This window comes from Sylvia atricapilla, chromosome 1 (genome assembly GCF_009819655.1).
Source record: "Sylvia atricapilla isolate bSylAtr1 chromosome 1, bSylAtr1.pri, whole genome shotgun sequence".
NCBI classification, from domain to species: Eukaryota; Metazoa; Chordata; class Aves; order Passeriformes; family Sylviidae; genus Sylvia; species Sylvia atricapilla.
The window spans coordinates 114942329-114963419 of NC_089140.1; the positions used below are offsets into that span (position 1 = coordinate 114942329).

The 21091-nt window shown below is 38.4% G+C and overlaps 1 protein-coding gene across 1 annotated transcript in view; it reads left to right on the plus strand.

Moving 5' to 3' along the window:
- Window positions 1–8990: 8990 nt before the first annotated feature.
- FAM110B (family with sequence similarity 110 member B) overlaps window positions 8991–21091 on the plus strand; it is an 81495-nt gene continuing 69394 nt past the window's right edge. The window contains exon 1 of the mRNA XM_066331438.1: window positions 8991–9112. The gene's annotated coding sequence lies outside the window, so the exon portion shown is untranslated. The remainder of the gene's footprint in view (window positions 9113–21091) is intronic.

Sequence of the window (21091 nt, forward strand, 5' to 3'; positions counted from 1 at the left end):
GGATCGCAGAAGTGTAAAATGTTAGTGGTCCATCTCATTATTTAAAAAGAATTGCCAGGTAGTTTCAGGATGAGTGACAGGATAGGACAATCTCTCAGTTGCTCTTTGGCTTTGGAGTAGAACAGAGTCCTTGCTTCATGGACTGATGTGTGACTGACAGCTGCAAGCTCCCATGCATCTTTCCTTTTATGACTAATGCTTTGAAATGGCTGTCTACTTTGTAAATTCTGTTTCCATTTTGTAAAGTTGCTTTTTTTCTTTAAATACTCTCTGCTCTTTCCTTCTTCCTTAGACTCAGTGCTGTTAAATGAGGGTAAGAGTTGTCAAAGGAAGACTATGCACGTGGCTGTCTGTGGCTTTTTGTCCTGCATCTAGTGACCTGATGTGACTGCTTGATATTTTTTTATAGAGTGTCAAGGTTCCATGGTATCTTATGCTATTCTGAGTTATGTTTATGTCAGAAGAGTATGGGATTGTAGTCTCTTAAGTTTTACTCCTGTTGTGACATTTGGCCGTCAAGTGGCCCAAATCAAGGTCAAACCGATGGAGATGCTCTGCAACTGTTGCCCCTTTCATGCTTTTCCATAGTGCCCTGATAGAAGGTTGATAAATGTTTCTAAAAGAAGCAATAAGTGGCAGAGTCCTCAGAAAGGAAGTGTAAAGCCTTCTGATTTAAACTGTTGATTTATGCTGTTCTTAGCAGTAGTGGTTGGTTTGGCTGCTTGCCCCTTGCTTGTTTGCCAGCTTCCTGCTACTTGGAGATGAACAGGGTCCTGGATTTGCTTTCTCTGGGGTATGGAAGTGCTGTACTATTGCATTGAAATTCTGGTTAATAATAATTTGCATAAACAAAACCCAATTTTTTATAACTAGCTTTAAACAAAGAAAAGTAATCAATTGTGGCATCTTATGTATTTTTCCTTCTGTACAGAATTTCCTCGAATTGCCTGTCTCTAAGCTGGAGTTGCATCGGTAATTACATTGTTGTTTGCTGCTTCTCTGTTTCTCAAAATTGTGGTGTGCAGCACAAAAATGTTGTTATTAAATGCCTCTCATAAGGCAGGCTTTTGCAGACCTGGCATGTTACACTTAATTCCTGCTTTCATGACCATTTGCTGAGTAATCCTACATTCTGAGCCCATGGCCAGGAGATGGGATCCACTTCTTGTCGTCTAGGTAGGAAGGCTTTTGGTAAGACATCCCTTTTCCATGGTGTGCTGGGCATGATGCAAGGACTCTTTCCACAGCCTCATTAAAGTTAAATCATCGATATCAGATACCCAGCACTTTTCTCATGCAAGTATGATAATGTTTTACTGTTCCTATCAATGATGATAGTGTAATGTTGGAACACGTCACAAAGGGAAGCAAGAAACTCCTTGTACTTTGTTGTAGTCCAGCATTAGGTATATTTAATAAACAACAATAATGATTTCATGTAGCTTCTAGGAAAAGTTTTTAATGTGTGCTCTCTGAGGTATCTCAACTAAAGCCCTCCTGAATCCCCAGCTTGGTCAGTAGTGTGGGTGCTGGGGTACACCCCAGTTATATATACTGTCCTGGGGAGCTCCCCTGCTTTACAACCTGGATGTGAGATCCAGGTCCCCAGGCTTGGCTGGAGACAGGGATTAGGTCTGACTGCTAAAGCAGGCAGCACATCTGTGGCTGGCTGACATCTGTATGCCCTTGTACTTGCTTTTTTTTCAGTGTTGATATGTTTTCATAAATACTTCCGTACTCGCTGTCTTGTCCTTTGGCAAGTAAGTTTTAGAAATAATGTCTGATTTATATCCTCTTTGTATATTTGACCCTGTGGCCTGACCCCAAGTCAAAGCTTTGTATATCTTCTTATTCCCAGTAAAGTAGACTGTAGGGTTTTGTTTTGAAGCCCAGCTGTAGATTTAGTATTTCCTATCATGGGTAATGTGTCTGTTTCATGTCTCTTATTACTAACATTTCATTTGTTGATTGATTTAAAGTCAAAACTGAGGTCACCTGTTTGTATCTTTTCCTCCTCCAGCTGTAAAACATCCAAAGAGAAACAGTTACAGTTGAATAATCAGGAACCAAGTTATTCTTCCTGGTTATACTGAGTTGTGAAGAGAGAACTGACAGTCTGAGTATGAAGTAGGGTAAGAAAGTGGATGTCCTCAAGCAGAGATAGAACAGAGATTAAAGTGAATTCTTGCTGCTTTGGGGTTTTAATAACTCGCTGATGAAAAGTCTTTACTTGGAAACTTGAATGTAGAAATGTGGGCTGAAGAATCTTGCATGTTAGAGGAAAATTCATCTTTACAGGCTGTAACGTCCATCTGTGTTTCAGTCATGTGTAATGAATTGATAAATCAATGACTGTTGACGTCAGCTGATTCCTCCTGCTAGTTGTCTCTTACATCTTATGAAGTGCCTAACTTTTTTGGGGCCTAATACTTCTGAAGTGTTTTGTTTGGGTTTTTTTTTTTTAATGGGATTTTCTTTTTTAGTGGCTAGGGGGTGGGCTGGTGGTGTTTCCTCTGCATTTGCAGCTATCTCATTATTAGTAATTGTGCTTGTTCTAGTTCTGAAGCTTATAATATAAATTCAGTTCTTGTTGTGTTGGCCAGTGAGTAAGCAAAAGTGACCTGAAACTCCTCCAAAATGTGTGCATGGCTTGGTGTTCTGTAGCCATTTGGCACTTTTTTACTTCCTGATTTCCTGTAGATCTGATGAAAGTGTCGTACTGCATCCAGTCATTCAGGTACCTTGGAAAACTACTCTTGCAGTTCCCTGGCATCATTCCCTGGCAAAATTGCTTGGGCAGGTTTTGCTTCAGGATCTAAATGAGAGCTGAAAACCTGAGAGCTGCCTTGATCTTTTTATTTAATGGAATTAGGTGTCACTTTTATTGCTTTGAATGCTGGTCATTGTCCCTTGGTCATACCCAAGAGAGGAGTAACACATCTCTTGTGGGGGTTCACTACTAGGAAGGGTTAAGATTCTCATGTCTCTTGCACAGCTTATGCAGATATCTACCAAGATGAGGGAAAGATTAGAGGGTACAGCAAATTTGTTTTATAATTCGAATAAAAATCCTACTTCTCCTACTGTGGCTGGATTTGCAACAAAAACAATCACAAGTCCAAATCTGAAGTCATTAAGAAGCATTTGTGTAACTTTGATGTTGCAAAGACTTTTGAAAGTGTCTGTGTATTCCAGACTATCACTCTTAAGATGATAATGGCATCACTATTAAAAGCTAGAGAGGTGTCGCCCTTGTTAGATCTAAAGTGTCTCATGCATAGTTTTGCTTATATTCCCATGCTTTTCTTATGCTTAGTAGATTTCCAATTCTTCCCATTAAGTGCTGCTGATTTTTAGAAGGTTTGTTGTGAGAATGCAGGCAAGCAGTGTAACATACATGTTTCCCTTTTGAGCTGCAAATAATTAATTGCTCTCATGTATATTTGCATCAATGTCTTGTCTTCAGATTTTTTCCAAATAGCAGGCAAAGATGGTGATAGCATATGGTTGCTTCTAATGTTTGTTCCAAAGTCAAACCAATTACTTAGCTTGCATCTTATGAACAACAAAGTGGTTATGCTTTCATGGGGACTATGAAAAATGAATAAAGCTAAATAGCAAACTGAAAAGCAGGACACTTCTGGGGTTATACCCAGGCTGTCATTCAGAGAAACCATTATATTTGGGATATAACTTTGAGACAGAGTATACTGACATCTTCCCTGGATCATAAGTAAGGTCTCAGAGAGTACATTATTTTTTGAAAATTTCAAAATTGCCTACTTCAATTATGTCCTTTATTTGGGCTTCGTTTTCTCTCTCTCTTTTTTATTTATTTATTTATTTTAACTGATAGAGAATTCACCAAAAACTCTTACAAAAGCTCTCTTATTTTGTCTTAATTTCAGCTTCTATTCTCTATTTTATGGTTCTTTGTAATGTTTGCGGTAATAAGGCACTGTGGCATCTTCCTATTCCTTTTCACAGTAAAAACTTAAGAAACCCAATTGTTTTAAATAAATTTCCTGGTCTTATTTACTTAAAATTAATCATAGTACCAGGGCCCTTCTTAAGCCAGTCTTCTGGTGTCACTTTGTGCTGATTTTGGCTGGGATAGAGCAAATTTTCTTCACCGGAGCTGGTCTGGAGAACATGTTTTGTGCTGAAATCAGTGTTGATAATACTGAGATGTTTTTCTTATTCCTGAGCAAGGCTTGCACCGTGTCAAGGCCTTTTCAGCTTCTCACATCTCCTCACTCTTGAATCATTATACTTGCTTTTTATCATGTGCCTCATTTTCCTCATTTTGCAGCCTTTCTTTGAACTCTTAGTTGGCTCTTGTCACCAAACCAGGAACATTCACAAGTTTACAGGCTTTCTTCTTTCAAGTCCCTTGGCAAGAGGTGTACATTCACAAAGACTGAAGAGGTTAGGAAGTGGTACATTAACATATAAACACGGTTCATAAATTCCCAGTTGCAGTTTTTGGTTGGTACCCCTTGAATTGTGTTTGTGCTTTCAGCTGGGGAGTACTTTCCATCATCTGCTTTCCTGTGGAGTTTCTTGAGGGAGTGGTTTTCTATAAGAATTGTGTTTATCCTCTTGATAGCAGCCTGTCTTAGCAGACCTAATTCTGATTGCTTTTTAGATGTCATTACTTTGTTTGGCATCTGCCTGTTGTTCCTCAGGTACACAAAGAAAGTGACAGCATGGAAACACATCAGGTCCATCCATGCTGCTGCTTTGTTCAAGTACTGTAATTTCCCTGCCCTTCATTCCCCTCTACAACAATTCCTTCCTCAAAAAACACACCATCTCTTTTTGTTCATCTTTGGAGCCCTGTTTTACCAGGCTGCCCGCTGATGCTTAAGCACTCTAATTACTCTGTCATGACGTCTATACATATTTTTATGTATTTTTTAACTTCAGAAAAACAAATCCTATCCTGTAGAACCAGGTAATTGGTTGGCCAGAAAAACCTGGTTTTTTGTGTTCCTTATTTTTCCTATTATATTTTAATAGCTGATACAAACTGCAAATTAAACCCTTGGTGTTGGAGAGTAGAAAAGAGAGTAGCTGAGAATGTGGGCAGAAAAGTAATAAAGGTAAAATGAAGATCTGCTTTTCGTCTCTTCTTGTAGATATATTTCTCAGATATGCATGTGTACACACCAGCAAACAAAAGTATTAGTGTGTTGGACTTGATGATCTGCTTCTAATTGAGGCTTTGTTTCAGTATAATTAACGTTTAGGAGATTAGTGCATTTTTGTGCTTCTGCAAATGGGCTGTAACTTTCCCTGACAGTTTATAGTGGCTTGATAGCTGTGCTGATCCAGAGTCTCCTAGTGAGATACAGCTGCAAGCAGTTGGTAGTGAAACCTTGAAACTTTTAAAGATGTTGCTACCTTCCAGTTGTCCAGTAGATGTGGAAATCCAGTGGATTTCTCTTGCTTGGAGAAATTAGCAGTATTTTCATCAAACTTTGCAGGGAGTAAGGCTCCTCTTAGTGTCTTATAGGTGTCTCACTTTGCAATGAAATTTATTAGTCTTGATCTGAATTGGGATGAATACTTTTTTAACAACTGTGTATAAAGTCAGAAAACATGAATGTTATTCCATCTCAGAAGTAAAACCCTCAATACTGAAGATACTTTTTACTTGCCAACAGAAGTAATAGAGAGTAGTAATTAAAGTAGTGGGGTGTGAAGTATGAATGTATTAATATTAACTGTGGGAAGGGTCTGACTTGAGATTTTTCTGTACCTCTTTAGTTTGATTCCTCCATCTTTTCAGGGGCTTAATACTAAATACGGGTATGGGTTGCAACTTAGTTTTATTGTTGATGTAAATGAAAATAAGTCTGTCTACAGGAGTAGAAACTGCCAGAGTTAGTGGATATGGACCCTTTCTAGCAAAACTCGACTAAGGTTTCTGAAAACTGTGTTCTCTAAATTGACTATACCTTTTAATTTATGCTTGATTCAAGATTTTTCCTGAAAATTATAGAGATGTGAGAGTAGTGAGTCTGTACCTTCTGCCTGTGAAAATGTAGGGTCTGCATTAAAAAGGTTGAATATTTTTCACAATACACATTCCTTGATATTCCCTTATTTCTAGTCACATATAAAGCTGAAGTCTTCTCTACCTTTTCTGCTTTGTTAAATAACTTTATTCTCTCATGGAGGTTTGGCTGCAGAGAGCATTTATATCTTTTTTTGACACAAAGTATAGCTTACTTATCAGAGTAGCTAGATTCCTCCAGCTACCTAGTTTCACTTTCCTGACTTACTGTTCTCCTCCATGACAGAGATTAAGGTAACGCAAAGCATCGGGTTATCCAATGTTTAATCATATGCTGCTGAGTTTCCCTCTCAGCTTATTTCTTTGTGAAGAAATCCTATGTTTTTAAATACTTTAGTTTGGACTGTGGAAACCTCATGGTAGACTTGAGTCGGGTATGAAGGTTTAGATTGATGCCTTTGGGATTATTAGAATAAGAAGGCCATTCATGAATCCTTCTAAATTACGTTTGGCTTCTCTGCCATGAGATGTGTGTTTTTTTAAGTATTAAAACTTTGATTTTTATATTTAGCAAGAGAGGAAGAACATGGCAATTGAGGATGAAAAGTCCTTTCAGAAAAAAAAGCCCAAAGACTTGTTGATACTGGACAGCAAAGCAGAAAACTGCATGTGTTATAAAAGGCTCCAGCTTGCTGGATAAAGGCTGAAACTCAGGATGTAGTCTATAAATACAAAACAGGTTCTTAAAAATATTTTTAAAGTGCAGTTCTGAGCACTTTAGAGAGGTTGACTGATAACTGTGCAGCTATTTAATATAAATGTGTTTGTGAAGATGCATACATACATATACATACACTTAATACCATACTTACCTCCTTAATACCATACTTAATACTGTCCTTAAATATGAATATATTCAACTCAGTATTATTTATTTCCCATACAAGACTGGTGACATTCCTAACAACAGATATAAATATTTGGGACCATATTTTTTGCAGATCCTAAACCAGCAGTTTAGTGGAGAAGCAAAAATGATAGGGTCTCGAATTTCAACAGGCAGAAGGAAAGGAATTTGTGAAGCTGAGTATTTACCTGCACAAAAAGTTGCAACCTTTTTTCCCTGCAGTATTTTGTCACAAGTTTTTGTTTTTTAGCAGTACATCTAGCACTTTTCTGGAGATTTTTGGGGATGTCTTCTATCCTGACCATGTGATAGCTGTTAAAATTTGTCACTCAACTTGGAAATAAAAGTGTTTGTACTTTAACTTGCTCAGGCTGTTGGCCAAGCAATATGGCTGGAACAGATTTACTTTACTGGCTGCAGCTAGTGACCATGTTCACTTTGTTCCCTTTGACTTGTCAAATATGAGCTTTTTGCTAACACAGTTGCTTTGGTTTTTAGACTGAAATGAGCCTCATTCAGAATTGCTGCTTAAAATACAGTAATTTGGATATCAGAATAATTTGTAATAATACAAGAGTGTGTTTCTGGCTAATAATCTGTTGTACTAAACAAGACAAGATTGAAAACCTTTTTTCTTTTTCTTGCCATGTTTTCAATTCTTTTTTCTTTTACCAAGTAACAGAATAGCACTACTACAGCAGGCTCATGATTGCTGAGTGAGTAGCTGTAGTGCTCCATCATTCTGAATATGCTTACGCCTTCATCTTTCTCTTGTTATTTTTTTCTGATTTTAAGTACTTACATGCAGATACCAATCTGTCTGAAATCCCTCCCCCCCGTTGTTACTTGTTTCTACTGTACCACTTTTTCAAAGGCAGTCAGTCTCCCAGGATGAGACTTCATCCATGCACCCAACACAAACGAATTTATATCTTCAGTGTACTAATGGGAAGACTCAAACTCAGTCAGGGCCTCCAAAGACTGTGAACAAAGAAGCCCATAGGAATTGACATCTGAAAAATATTGCTGCCTGTTTGATTTGTTAACAGTATGGGACCAAAAATGGTTTTCTTGAATTTGTGCTTAAGCTGTTTCTGCATATATTTTTGAGATTTTTGTTAAAGGAGCCGGGTGTTTCATCACAGGGTCTGTAACCTGACTGCAGTCTTGTTTCTAGAGGGAATAGCTGATTAGGAAATTAAAGTAATTTGAAACCACTCAGAATTGTTTGCTTAAAGGAAGCTGCTGTGCCATCTGCTTGTGCCAGTAAGGGTGCTTGACCACATACTGTTAAATAAAACCAAACCACAGAAATCTCATGTACCCAAGTACTTTTCTGTGTGATTAGAGCTGGTCTTACCTCAGGTGGCATTTTGAGAAAAAGAACATGAACAGGGATTTAGGTCACAGCTTGTAAAGGACTACATTCTGTATGGTTGTTTTGCATGTAAAAAGCTGTGCTGAAACGCATTCATTTCAGGAAGGCAAATTTGTTCTTCTTCCATTCTGATGGTGGAGTTTAAGGTTTTTACTTTTTATTTTTCTGAGTATAAGATAGTGTTCTGGAGTGGACTTTTAACAGAGAGGTTGTAGTTTGGTGGAGGCCATGTGCAGGGAGGCTAGGTGGTTTGTGGGCAATGTTTCTTGCCTGCAGGGACACAGCACTATGTGAGTCTCCTGAGAAGATGGTGTGTCACACTTGTCTTTGTCCTGAAGCATTTTCAATTCATGCCTCTGAACACTTTCAATGTGGGGAAAATAATGACATGAGAGAAATTCAGAATTGATACCTGTTAAATTTCAGAGCTTGGAGATTATGCTGTCAGGACTGGCAAGGGCTAGAGACCATCTATAGCTGACTGAATCCTTGTCCAATATTGCTAAACTCCTCTTTGCAGCCTTTAAGTCTCCAAAAGAAGATGGAAGGTTCTAATTTTGGAAATTTACATTGTCTAAACCAAGATGCAGCCTTTAAGGACACCATTCTCTCATCCATTCTAAAACTGGCTTTGATGATGGAGCTAAATGCCTTCCCTGTTGCTGTGTCTCCAGGCATTGTTGCAGGGAGCCTCTGGGAGTTCCGGGGTGAGGAGATCTGCCTTCATCTGGAGACCTCTGCTAAAGGTGAAGACCTCCTAACAGGCCAGGCAGCCTTAGCAGGAGTTCAGAAGTCTTACACCAAGGTAAAGTGATTCATTTTTCAGGCAAATTGAATTGTCTGATACAATTTTCAAAATTAGGATTTTTCTTCTTGCAAAATAAGCTTTCTCCTTCTATTGTGTGTTTAGCTCCTTGCTAGCTGATACAAATGTTGTAAGAGCAAATGCTGGGGGACGGGAGAGGAAAACAACATAATATGCATTGTAGGTTAGAGCCAGAAGTAATTCCTTAGATTATTAGTAGAAAGATCTACAGTTCTTTGTTGGCAAGGGAACAGGCTGTTTCTGAGCTCTACAGCATGCTCTGTTATTAGAAACATATCCCACTTCAAGTGCTACATTCTGAGCTCGCTTTGAGTGGCCACAAAAATATGGAAATACTCTCTGGTATCTTCACCAATGGGAGAAGATTGAGGTTTGTATATGATGATGTTCTGTTTATCATCACTGTGGTAATTTCTTAACATCCAGAACCCATTCTTGCTTGTACAGGATAAATACTGATGGAAGAAAGGAGGGAAGACATGTGACCCCAAGAACTTTGTTGAACTTATCAATGTTACAGTTGCACACACTTAGGGAGATTTGACTATGCTAAGTTTTTGTTTGCCAGTTTTTGAATGTAGCAATGATATATGCAGGATCTTTCCTTCATACTGACAAGATTAATTGAACTAAGTGTAGAGAGTTGGCTGCAAAAAGTGAGCAGTAGCGGAAATGTTTCCTACAGATTTATTTAGGATTGAAGGTAGGTGCTTCTAAAGTTCTGTCAGCTTCTTCATTTTTAAAAACTATCTGTCACAAGGTGTTAACTTCATTGTTGGAAAGCTTCTTAAAAGAATATTTCTTGATTCACCTGAGAAGAATTGCAGTTTTTTCTAGTTAATCCTTTATTGATCTTAATCTAAACTGAAATTAGAGCTCTGAACTAGACCTAAGTTCATGGTCCTTCTGTCTGTGGAGTAAAATCAAAAATCAGTGTTGAGTTCTGCCATTAGCACAGTCAGTGGTTCAGCTCATAACCTTCTCTCATGATCTGCTTTACACACCTGGGAGTGAGAGCAGTAGGCACAGGTAGGCTCCCTCATCCCTTTGCTGCACCATGCCCTCTCTTTGCTTCACATTTTTGGATTTTCTTCACTTGGAGAAATCTGTGTTTCTTCAGTCCGCTAGCAAGGTCATCTTGAACAACTGAGGACGCTGTATTCAAACCTTGACAGAGCAGAAGAGTTGCTGATCATGATTACAAAGTGATTTCAAACTGAAGGCAAAAACCCCATCCAGAAATACTTATCTCTGTAATGGTTGCCTTTGTTACATTTGCCTTAGGAGTACACAAAGGAATACAAGTTGAGATAACTACACGTTACAAAGACACGGCATTTCTTCTGGGAGTTATTTAAACATTTATTTATTTTTGAAGTGCAGTTTTATGCATTGAGGGAGTAAAGGGTTCGCAGCAGGTATCCTCATAATCCCATGGGGTGCATGGATGTATCTAAGTGTGATGATGGTTAGGTTTCAAACGCAGCAGTGTTAGTGTAGTGTTGGGTTTTGGTGATGCACAGAATCCATGAGTGAAATGCAGCCTTGGACACTCTCACTGCTTCCAGCAAGGCAGTTTGTTCTGTGCCTCTTTGTCTCTTGTTTCCCTTTGTTGGAGGGGTTTGTTGCTAACTAGAAACACATGATACGAGACAGCCAAATGTTCTGGTGAAAATCAAGGACACTTCATGGCTGTGAAGATTTTATATTTGCCCTAGATTTTTTTTTCTCATTGATGCAGCTGTAACTGTTGTAAATTATATGAATAATTGATCAAGGCGTTCTTGTTACCTCAAATCATGTTATGCTTATTGCTTTTTAGAACTGTGCAGCTCTTTGTTGTACTACAGCATTGCTGCTATGCTGTTCTGTCTGTGTGGGTTTTATGGCTTTAAAGTTTTCTGCTTCTGACCCTTTGCTCTTCCCCACTTTCCCCTTCCCTGCAAGAACATGTTGTTTCTGCTTCAGTATATTCCATGATCTAAGAGAAAAGCAGAGTCCTTTTTAATCGACAGCAACACATTTTAAAAAACTCTTCCCAGCCCTGGGAACTGTGCAGTGCACACATCTGGTTTCACATAAGCATGAATTGCTGGCTTCACAAACACAGAGCATGTAGTCCTTGCCACAGAGTTAGCTAAAGTGTTCTGTAACTTGAGACTCCATTCGAAATAAAAACAAAATTGTATAGCTTCTTTACCATGCTAATGGAAAACATTTAATTTGCTTTTTTCAAGCCAACCAGAAGTATGACGCAATGCTGCTCAGGCAGATTTACAGTGCATTTTCTTCCCTAGAAATCAATACAGCTTGGAGGGGCTGCTGTGGGAGCTGGCTAGCCACAGCTGGCTAGCTGCTGTGGGACCTGCAATCCAGCTGCATTCAAATGTAAACTTCTGTACCACAAACCAGAACCGGTGATTTTGATTTATTCAGACACCACTGTATCTCTGACGTTGTGGTGCTGGGATTTTATTCTTTGCTTTATGGCCATTAATACTAGATTGGATTTCAAAATAACAGGTTCAGTGGGCTTATGGCTTTTTTTTCATGAAATCATTCAGTGATTTTCTGCATTTCCTGAATTACAGTACTTAGGTCTGTGGCAGTGATATCAGCAAAAGCAGATCTATGTACATGGCCATGTGTGCCTTTCAGTGGAGTCTTTTTTCCCCCTTTTAAAACAAACAAAAGAAAGAGCAACGCCAAAAAGCAGGCCATCATTCACTGTGAGCATTAAGGGCTAGCATAGCCATTTTCCACTTTGTACAGAATAACCCCTGAATATTAAATGTTTGATTTCTATCCTGCTAGAAGAGGTAAAATGCAAGAATTCTTTGTGTGAGTCCAAAAAATGTTTTTGGAGGAGAATGATGGCATTTTGTTATAAGTGAAGCCAACACTGCAGATTTTCATAGTGCACCAACTATTTTGCCTTTGTTTCCTTTCTGAGTCCTCACTGCCTCCACTAATGGCTTTGACTTTATTTAAACTCTCTGCTGTAAGAGGCTGTTGGTGTTTCTCTCCTTATTTTTTTTCCTTAACTGGATTTCACTCTTGCTTAAGAGCTTTCTTCTGGCAGAGGGTCTTTTCTAGAATAGCCCTTAGGGATCCCTGACACTGCTTTTCTCCCTGAATGCTGTATTTCTTTGGGAAGTCTGTCACTGGTGGTCTGTGTCCTGGTCATACTTAGTTCTACCGGAAAGAAAACTACAACTTGATTGCTAGCTTGCCAAAAGGACATTTCATCTTCTTTTTAAGAAGAAAAGTTCTACTTCCATTTCTCATGCAGCTGTGGTCCAGGTGCTTTTATCCTCCAGCCATTTTTCTCTCGTACACTTAACAATCTTCATGGTGAACAAACAGCTTGGGAAGACGGTGCAGAGGGATTGAGGTCCTTTTTGCAGTGATAGCTCGGGATGTCATGGGTTAGCAAAGAGCAGTAGGCACATTTTGGAAATATGATTGGCCCATAGGTTTTCTGTTTGACCATTCTTAAGTTCTTGTTAGCATGAGAGGTCTGTCATAGTTTTTCTTTTGCTATTTTCCCTGCACTAGCACTGGCAGTCCAGGCTGGAGCATGCCATAAAGACTTCTAAAGCTACACTTTGAATAAAGCTTACATTTACTACAGAATATTTGCTTTGCATGGTTACAGTACAAGCACTGTATTCCTGTGTAAACACTGTAATGAAGTTGTTAAGAAGAAAAGAAATGCTTAGAGCATTTGCACTAAAGTTCATGGAGCATGAGATAGCTGCGCTTAGGATTCTGGTACTTTGAAGGGATTAAAAAAAGCTTCTCAGAAATAAACACAAATAACATTCTCAGACTAACAAAACAGTATGCAAGTGATGGGAAGAGGAGCACTAATTGCTATGTAGAGAATAATCTGATTTGAAACGCCACGATGGAATCCACTTTATGATCTGACCTTCCTACATATGAATTGAAAAGTAGGAAAAAGTACTGGGGCATGACCTAAAAATGGTAGTCTGGAAGCTTCTTTAGGTATGTTGGGTCTTGTTTTTGTCTAGCCTGAAATGTAGTTTTTGAGTCAAACCTGAATAAACTGGTTTATTTGTGTTGTCCTCATGGTTCCAGCTCTGCCAGACATAGCTAGTTTATTTTAAGAATTGCTCTTACTTGGAATTTGAGTCCTTCTGGAAGCAGTATGCCAGGAGGATGCAGTCTTGCTGTTAAGAAACTTAAATAAGATAAGTCTAATCCTACTGAATGCTTCTACTTTCGGAGAGTAGAAACTTGCCTTTCCTAGTTAGGGCACCATACCGTTCACTACCTGCTTTATGGGATTTCTTTCTCTGTTGTGTATTTTTTTTTATTTTTTTTTCCTGAATTGCTGGCTTGGTTAGACATTCATATTCAAAATGTTTCACACAGTTATAGATGGCATGTGCCAACTTTCAGACTTGCAGAAAAATTAACCAGCTCTTGTTTTCTATGAGTCAAAGAATGTGAGAGAAAATAATTTTACCTACAGTCTCTTTGATTATGCCAAATTTAGGATTCCTTTATACAGGATGTTTAAATTGTTTTCTTTTATTTATGTGTCAGTAGAGATAGAGTAAGGATTAGGATACTGAATACCTGCGAGCTTTTGCTGAGAAGAATTATAGCTTTCAAAACCAGAAACTCTTTGCACACAGTAAGAATTTTCGTATTGTCAGTTTGGATTGATGCTGAACCAAACTTCATTACCCTGCTTCAGGAAGAGGTAGTATTGGCTATTAAAAAAAACCCCGACCACCAACAACTAAATTTAAGAATTCTCCTACAGCTGTACTTCCAATATTTGTTCTTACCGTAATGTTTTGCATTTAAAGAGTAAACTGCAAAATTACTTCACAATGAGGTTGTCTTTTGAGTTGTCTAAATCAGCCTTAGGTTTCTTAAAACTAGCAGCATAACAGATGACTTTTAGAGAATTCGGCTACTTAAAGTATATGTTCTTGAAATAAGTTGGTTTAGAAAAGGCACACTTTTCAGGCTCTCCTAAGAATGAGCAACTTTGTAAATCATTTAATCTTAGGCAGTTAGATGTCTGTGTGTGAGTAATTAGCAGTTGTCTCTTCTCCTTTCATCTAAAGGACCTGAAACTTTTATAAGATCAGATAGTTATCAGTAACTTTGGAGTCACTAGGAAGATCTAGATTAAGAGCAGAAACTTTTTGTTGTTAAAACAGCAGCTGACTTGCTGTGTGCCCTTGGGCATGTCCTCTTGACTTCCTTGCGCCAATTTACCATTGTATCCACTGCTGTTGCCACCACCATAAAGTTCTTTGTAAGCCTGTAATCAAAATACAGTTGAAACTGTTTATTATTCTGAGTGTACTCAACTTCATTTGCTATGCAGTTCCACATATGGCAGTGTAAAGTGCAGTGGATTTATGCAGTTTAGTCTATAAAGAACTTACACAAAATAAAACCACCTTGTGCAACATGTATTATAGTAAAGTAGATTTGAAAAAAAAAAATACAAACCCCACAGACGGTTTTATTTTGGATTTACCAGAGTATACAAAGACTGCTAGTGGGGGATAAAGCTGTTTGGTTAAAAATGGGAATGCTGTGACTATAAAAGTTGAGAGGGGAAAAAAAAAAAATCTATCCTGCAAGGGCTACGTGGCAGTCTTAATTTGCCTGAGTCTTTAGCAGAGGTTTTCCACTTCTGTTTCTGCCAAGTAAATTAAATTTATGAAGAGAAGCTAAACTCCAAGGGTTGGACTGTTAGTATCTTTTGACAAGGTTACTGTGCTGAAGCAGAATATTGATAATAATGAGCTGACATTTAACAGTGGACCAGCTGAGAGATCCTTGTGTTCCTACGTAATGTGAAGATTGAGTGTCCTGTAAGCTTATTGTTTTATGTTTTGTACTTGCTTTTGCATGCATGCCAGGACATGCTCTGGGAAGAGGCATAAACTTTTTTCCTTTTTTCTTTCACAAATACATTTCTTTCCTGTCTAGAGCTGGAAAAGAGGAGCACAAGAGGGGTTTTGTTAAATACGGCAAAATCTAATTACAGCTTGATTTAAAGCCACATTTACACAATGGCTGAGGGGTGAGTTCACTTCCACAAAAACAAACTTGCTGGCTTCCTACTGTGCACTGGGGAATGTGAAGATGCATGTCCTGGAGAGTAACTGCCTCCCTCTGCTGGCACCAGCTTTTCTTATGCTGTGCTGCAGCTCTGCTACATGATATAAACATACGACTGTACTCCTGCACAAAAGAAGAGTGATGCATGAATTCACTGGTGCGTGCTCATCTTACTGGTTCTTCTGCAGGTAATACATGGGCCATCATGTGTTCCATGTGATAGGCCTGATAGCTGTTTTCTACGAGCTGCAGAAACCTTGTTCCTCTAAAGGAAAGGTTGTTTCCCCCAACCTGTATCTTGAACAGCTATGTCCCTGGTGGTTCAAAGGGAAAATGTGGGTGAGCAAACTACATTTTCTTGCTGTTGTGGTTTTCGCTCAGTGTGCACCTCTGGAAAATGCAAGATCTTATTTTGTTTGCCTCCTGAAGTAGTTGAAAATGTAGTTTTCTTTCTTCAACTGATTCAAGTGTTCTGCTGTTCTTTTAACTCTGTTTCTCAGATGACAAGGTTGCACATCTCTGTCTTACTGAAAGTTCATAATTTGTAGTATGTTTTTCACTTCCAGGGATACCTTTTGCTCAAGAACTCCATCACAGGGGATTTCCTAACAGCAGCTCATCGTTGAGACTATGATCTTTATTCTTCCCTTTCTGGCCAATGACTGCATTTTTAGCAGTTTTTTTATTATTGACCTTGCACTTTATGCTGCTACTACTTCTTCCATTTCTGCTACTCTTGTTCATAAGAATTAGAATAGCAGAGTTTAGAGATTAAATACATGCACTGCCATTGTCTGGAACAATGAGGTTCTGTGGAGGTAGAAGGTGGCTGGTGGTGAGACTGAAGTTGCTGTGCAGCTCAGCCGCATTGCTGAGGCACTTTTGGAAGCTGTGTATTGAAGAGATTTGTGTTGGTGAAAGCTGGGGCAAGTGGGTTGGTGTACATGGGAAGTCTGGGGGAAGGAGTAACAGGCATAGGGTAGGTGGGGAGGGAAGGGGTCACTGATATTCACAGAAATGAAGGAGGGGCAACAAAGCTTACCCAGAGGAAAGCATTGCAGACACACTGGTGGAGAGGCAAAAGTAGAGATGGAGGGCCTAGCACAGACAGCATATGGATGGAAAGCAGTGGAGGGATTAATGGCCCCCTGAGCTGTGTCTTTGAAGGTCTGCAGAGTGCTGGTGAAAGAAGCAGTGACATGAGAGATCTGGCAGGGTATTTCTGGCAGTTAAAGAATCGCCCAAAATTGTTGGTCCCTCAAAGAGTTGGTGGGCCAACATGTGAAGAAATGTAAAGTTACAAGAGGCAGAGAGGAGAAGGAACAGAATCTTTAAGATGAATTGTTCTTTCACCACTGGAGTTATCTCCTTTTTTTTGTTTGGTGTCAGCTCATTTCATACTTCTCTTGAGAATTTCAAACCCAGCCATATTACTGTGATACTAGAGAACCATATCTGAAGTTGATGATATGTGGGAAAAGAGGGCTATAAAGCTTGCTGTGATACTGAGAGAGTGGTCAGTGGATGACCATCACATCTCTGTGCATAGCTGTATACAGTTGCACTACAAAAAACTATAAGAAATTCTCTTTACCATGAAGTCATACCCAGGGAACTGTCCTTAAATCTTAGACTTTGGTTTACACAAACTTTTGTAAACAGGAAATCACCATTTCTTGCTGCTTCTTGTGATATTTCTGGGCTTTATTTGGTCCTTGCTGGAGTTCTGTTATTCAGCATTTTGCTTTTTCTCAGAGAATTAGTCATATGAAGGTCATCAGCTGCAGAAAGAGAAATAAGTTTCTTATTAACAAACTTCTTAATAGGCTTAAGTATAAATACTTGTGCTAGATAAATTCCCAATTTGGAAGCTAAGTCAGCCTTCCCTGATTTTATGTGTTGACATCTTCAAATAGTTTTCTGATATGTAAAGTATTTTCCAGACAGACAGAAACATGATTTTTGCATAGATCTGTTTGATACTGTTTAACAAAAAAAAAGTTAAAAATAATAATACTGTGTCTCTTTTATTGCTGCTGCCTGTTACAGCCACAATCTGTAATTTATACTAGTTAGGTGCTCTTAAGCTTTCAATGGAGTGAAATGTTTTCTCCTGTGTCATATAAACAATATTTGATTAGAAGCACTCTAGAGTGAACTGCTCAAATAAAGAAAGGCTGAGATACATGTCCTCAGCCAAAAATCAGTAATTTCTATGTGATTTAAGTTGTTTTTATCAGGAACTGTTTGGCATTAAAGTGTAATCAGTCCATTTTCCAAGCTTGTTGTAGTTGCATCAGTTCTAAATGAAGTCTTCTCCTGCCTGTGGATTATTCCTTTAGGGTTTTGTCTTCTGTAGAGCTTTCTGTTTGTCACCTCTCTTCTCTTTCTGTGTTCTACTAACAAGAGACAGGTTGAAAGAAATTAATAAATCTATATAAACAATGCTTACTTTGTGACCGTTTCAAGTTGCATCTTAATAACTCATTTCTACAGGAATGTCTTTTGCAATGTTCATTCACTTTTTTCACTGCAATAGGCAGCCTATAATGAAAATGTTGACTCACCTGAATGATGTCTCTGTTTTCTTTATTCTCTAGAACAGATTGAAAGATAATTTTAAATTGCAAGTATTAGATCACATTTCCTTGGACAATTGCTTTTGATTATACCAAGTTACTGCACTCACCCATTTAAGTCACAGTCAACATCTTAAATATCAGTGTTAAGGGAAGCAGGAGGTGTCCTAAATATGATTGCTCCATATGTTGTTAGCATAATATTTTGAGTCTCTTCAAATTAATGGTACTCCTTTTTTTAAAGAACTTTGTGTAAAGAGGGAAATTGATTTATCTTGTAACAAAAAATGCAGGTAATCTTGGCAATGGAGGGTGGGGCAGAAGGGAGCCATGAGATGTAGTGTGGATATGCACATAGTGTAGTCTTTCATTCTTTTTTAGATTGCACCACAGCAGCCTTTAATTTTTGAATGCTTTAATTCTAGTGCAAGTACTCAAATGACTCACTGGTTATCTAAAGCATCAGGTAACTATACTTATCTTTAGTGTTGTTCTGTCATCTTATCTTTTTTTCTATCTTCTTTTTCTCAGTGGTAGGCTACAGTGAGCCTAATTAATGTTTATAAAAACAAAAACCCAAAACGATGTGGGAAATGTTCCCAAGTGTCCTCATGAATACAGCCTCTGCAGGCTTTCTCTTGGGATGGTCAAGACATACAGAGGATAAATTCTCAGTCTCCTTTTACAGTACCTTCAACACAGCATAACTTGACCCCATGTGCTAACAGGCTGCACTTTTCAGTTGGAGGTGATACTATTTTTAAGAATAGCAGTGGTGCCTTCATTTTGGTAGTTGATCTTTGCCAAGGCGTGGCCCTGGCCTTAGCTACATTCATCTTCCACCGAGGGATTGCTGTGTGCCCACAGAGCGTGGTATTCAACCACGATAGGAGAGTCAGCTCTTCTAGCTAATTCTGTCAAAGTGCTGAGTTGCAGGGGTTCAGACAAGAAATCAATACTCTTTTTCCATCTGACTGCCTCGAAGACTATGTAAATTAAATCTGTCTGTCTGTAAAAAAAGTAATGTCTACACTACAAGAAATACAGTTGGCAAGTATGAGCTGCTGTTTGTGTTGCTCCTAGGAAGGGTCTTGCCTGGATAATTTTATTTTCAAAGTAGTTATTGGTAAGTTCTTCTGAGATTTATAATAGTACACGTGCAAATAATCTATACAATAATGACAATTCTGCTGTTTTCCTCACAAGTTGTGTAGCTCTGCCTGCAGCAGGCCTTACAAGTTGATGAGGTGATGAAGATATATTGCCACCTGAGAGGCATCCTTTGTTTTCTGGAGTTCTCTACCTATTAATGCCTTTAATGTGTATTTTTGTTTTCTTTTTCTTCTTTGACACATGCTTTTTTGATTTCCTTTGGTTGTGTTGTGTTTAGGCTTTTTCTAACATAGTGTACTTCTCAAGTGCAGACACCTATCTCCTTCACAACCAGCAGCTTCTACATTTTTCCAATATCCAGGCCAGCTCCCTTATCCCAAGGTAATTAGTTTTGTATTTTGATTTACTTGAAGAAGTTATGTGTAAGTTCTGCCAAACATTAACTCAGACTCAGCTGCAGTAAAACTGGAGGAGTGTCATGGGTTGGGAGACATGAGATGTTCTATTATATTATATAATTGGGAAGACTTTAAGGAGTCTCTGGTTTTACTCCAAATTTTTTCTTCCACTAGTTTTGGGAATTGAAATAATAAGTATACAGAGACCCAAAAAGTGATTTGAATACTGCAAAACATGACAGATAATTTTCAGGCTTTTCCTTTGTGCACTCTTAGGTTTGTGAAAGTCAGTTTAAATCCCAAGTTCTGAATGAATACAGACTTCTGAAATAGTTATTTTTGTCTAATATAGAGTGTAGAATTCTTTTCATACATCTAATTTGATTTGGTTTTGGTCTCATTTTATTGATGTGATGCAAAAGTAGAAGCTCCTTTTACCTGATGCAGTATTCTGGTTCACCACAAGAGTTTATTGTATCCGGAATACCCCTAGAGAAAATGGGCCTCCTAAATTCTTCCCAACATCAATATGTCAAAGCTGTTTTAGTTTGTTTTAAATGAAACAGATATGGAATTATATAAATGGGGAAGTTGTGTGTGCTCTGAACAGCTTGAATGCTGTAAGTGAGATAAATTATTAGATTTTTGCAAGTTAGCCATGCACATGCTGCAGCCTATCAGCATGAACTGATCAGCATGAAAGCTCAGTACTATGTGCAGGGTTATTTTCATTGCTTCCACTCAGTCCTTCCATATGGAATATCCATGCTAGTGAGTGGGATATAGTGGGAGTGCCAGCAGCAGTCCAACTGAGTATAGAAATTATGACATTATTCAAGTTATGCCATTTTTCATAGTTATGCAGTCTCTGTTATAGAATACAGATAATGTGTACAGTGAAGTGTTAACCACTTAGGCAACTCTGAAACTTGCTAATGTTTCATTTTTCTAGCAGCCCTTTTATTGTGGTTATGCTGCTTATGTTTTGACTACAGACTACTGGAATCTGGAATTTGCTTTGAAAATATCAGTGTCTGTTTTATTTGAGGATTACTTTTGGAGCAGCTTCTTCTGTAAATCCTGATTAAGGCAGACGTCAAGGAGAGACTTTCTTGGCTCATGTCAGTAAAGACTGCATTGTTGTAGAACATGCAGGAGATAAATGTTTGAGACTGACTGAAAGGTCCAGCTCTGACTTCACTTAGTCTTGAGTGCTCACCTTTTGACCTCTTCTTCTCCTGTTTGTGCCTACTTTCTGTAGGGACAAAAAGGGTTCCTGTTATGCTATTAAGGTGATGTTGTATGGGATTACTGATTTCCCTTCCTACCTCTGATATGTTTAGGACTTTAAGACTCACTGCTGAGAGTCATCCACTTCATGTAGTGGGAAATAATGATCTCAAAAATACTCTGAGATTCACTGGGTACATTATTAGAGAAGCTGAGTTGCTGTATGTCGGTGTTCACAAACTGTATGTGAATTTACAGTGAAAACTAGGTTCAAGCCTGTAACCATTACCCTGATTTTTCCTCAACTTATGTTGATATAAATTCTTGATAAAATAATAGATGCCCACTAACATGATGTGTATGGCAGCAGTGTTAAATTGCAGTGTCTCTGAGATGAAGGTTGTTATGTATTTGCAATTTGCTTAATTTAAAACTGAAAATTCTAATGCTTGTGCTTTTAGAAACATGTTCTGGAAGCGCAGTGGAGTTGCAACTGGGACAAAGGTCTGAAAGGTTCC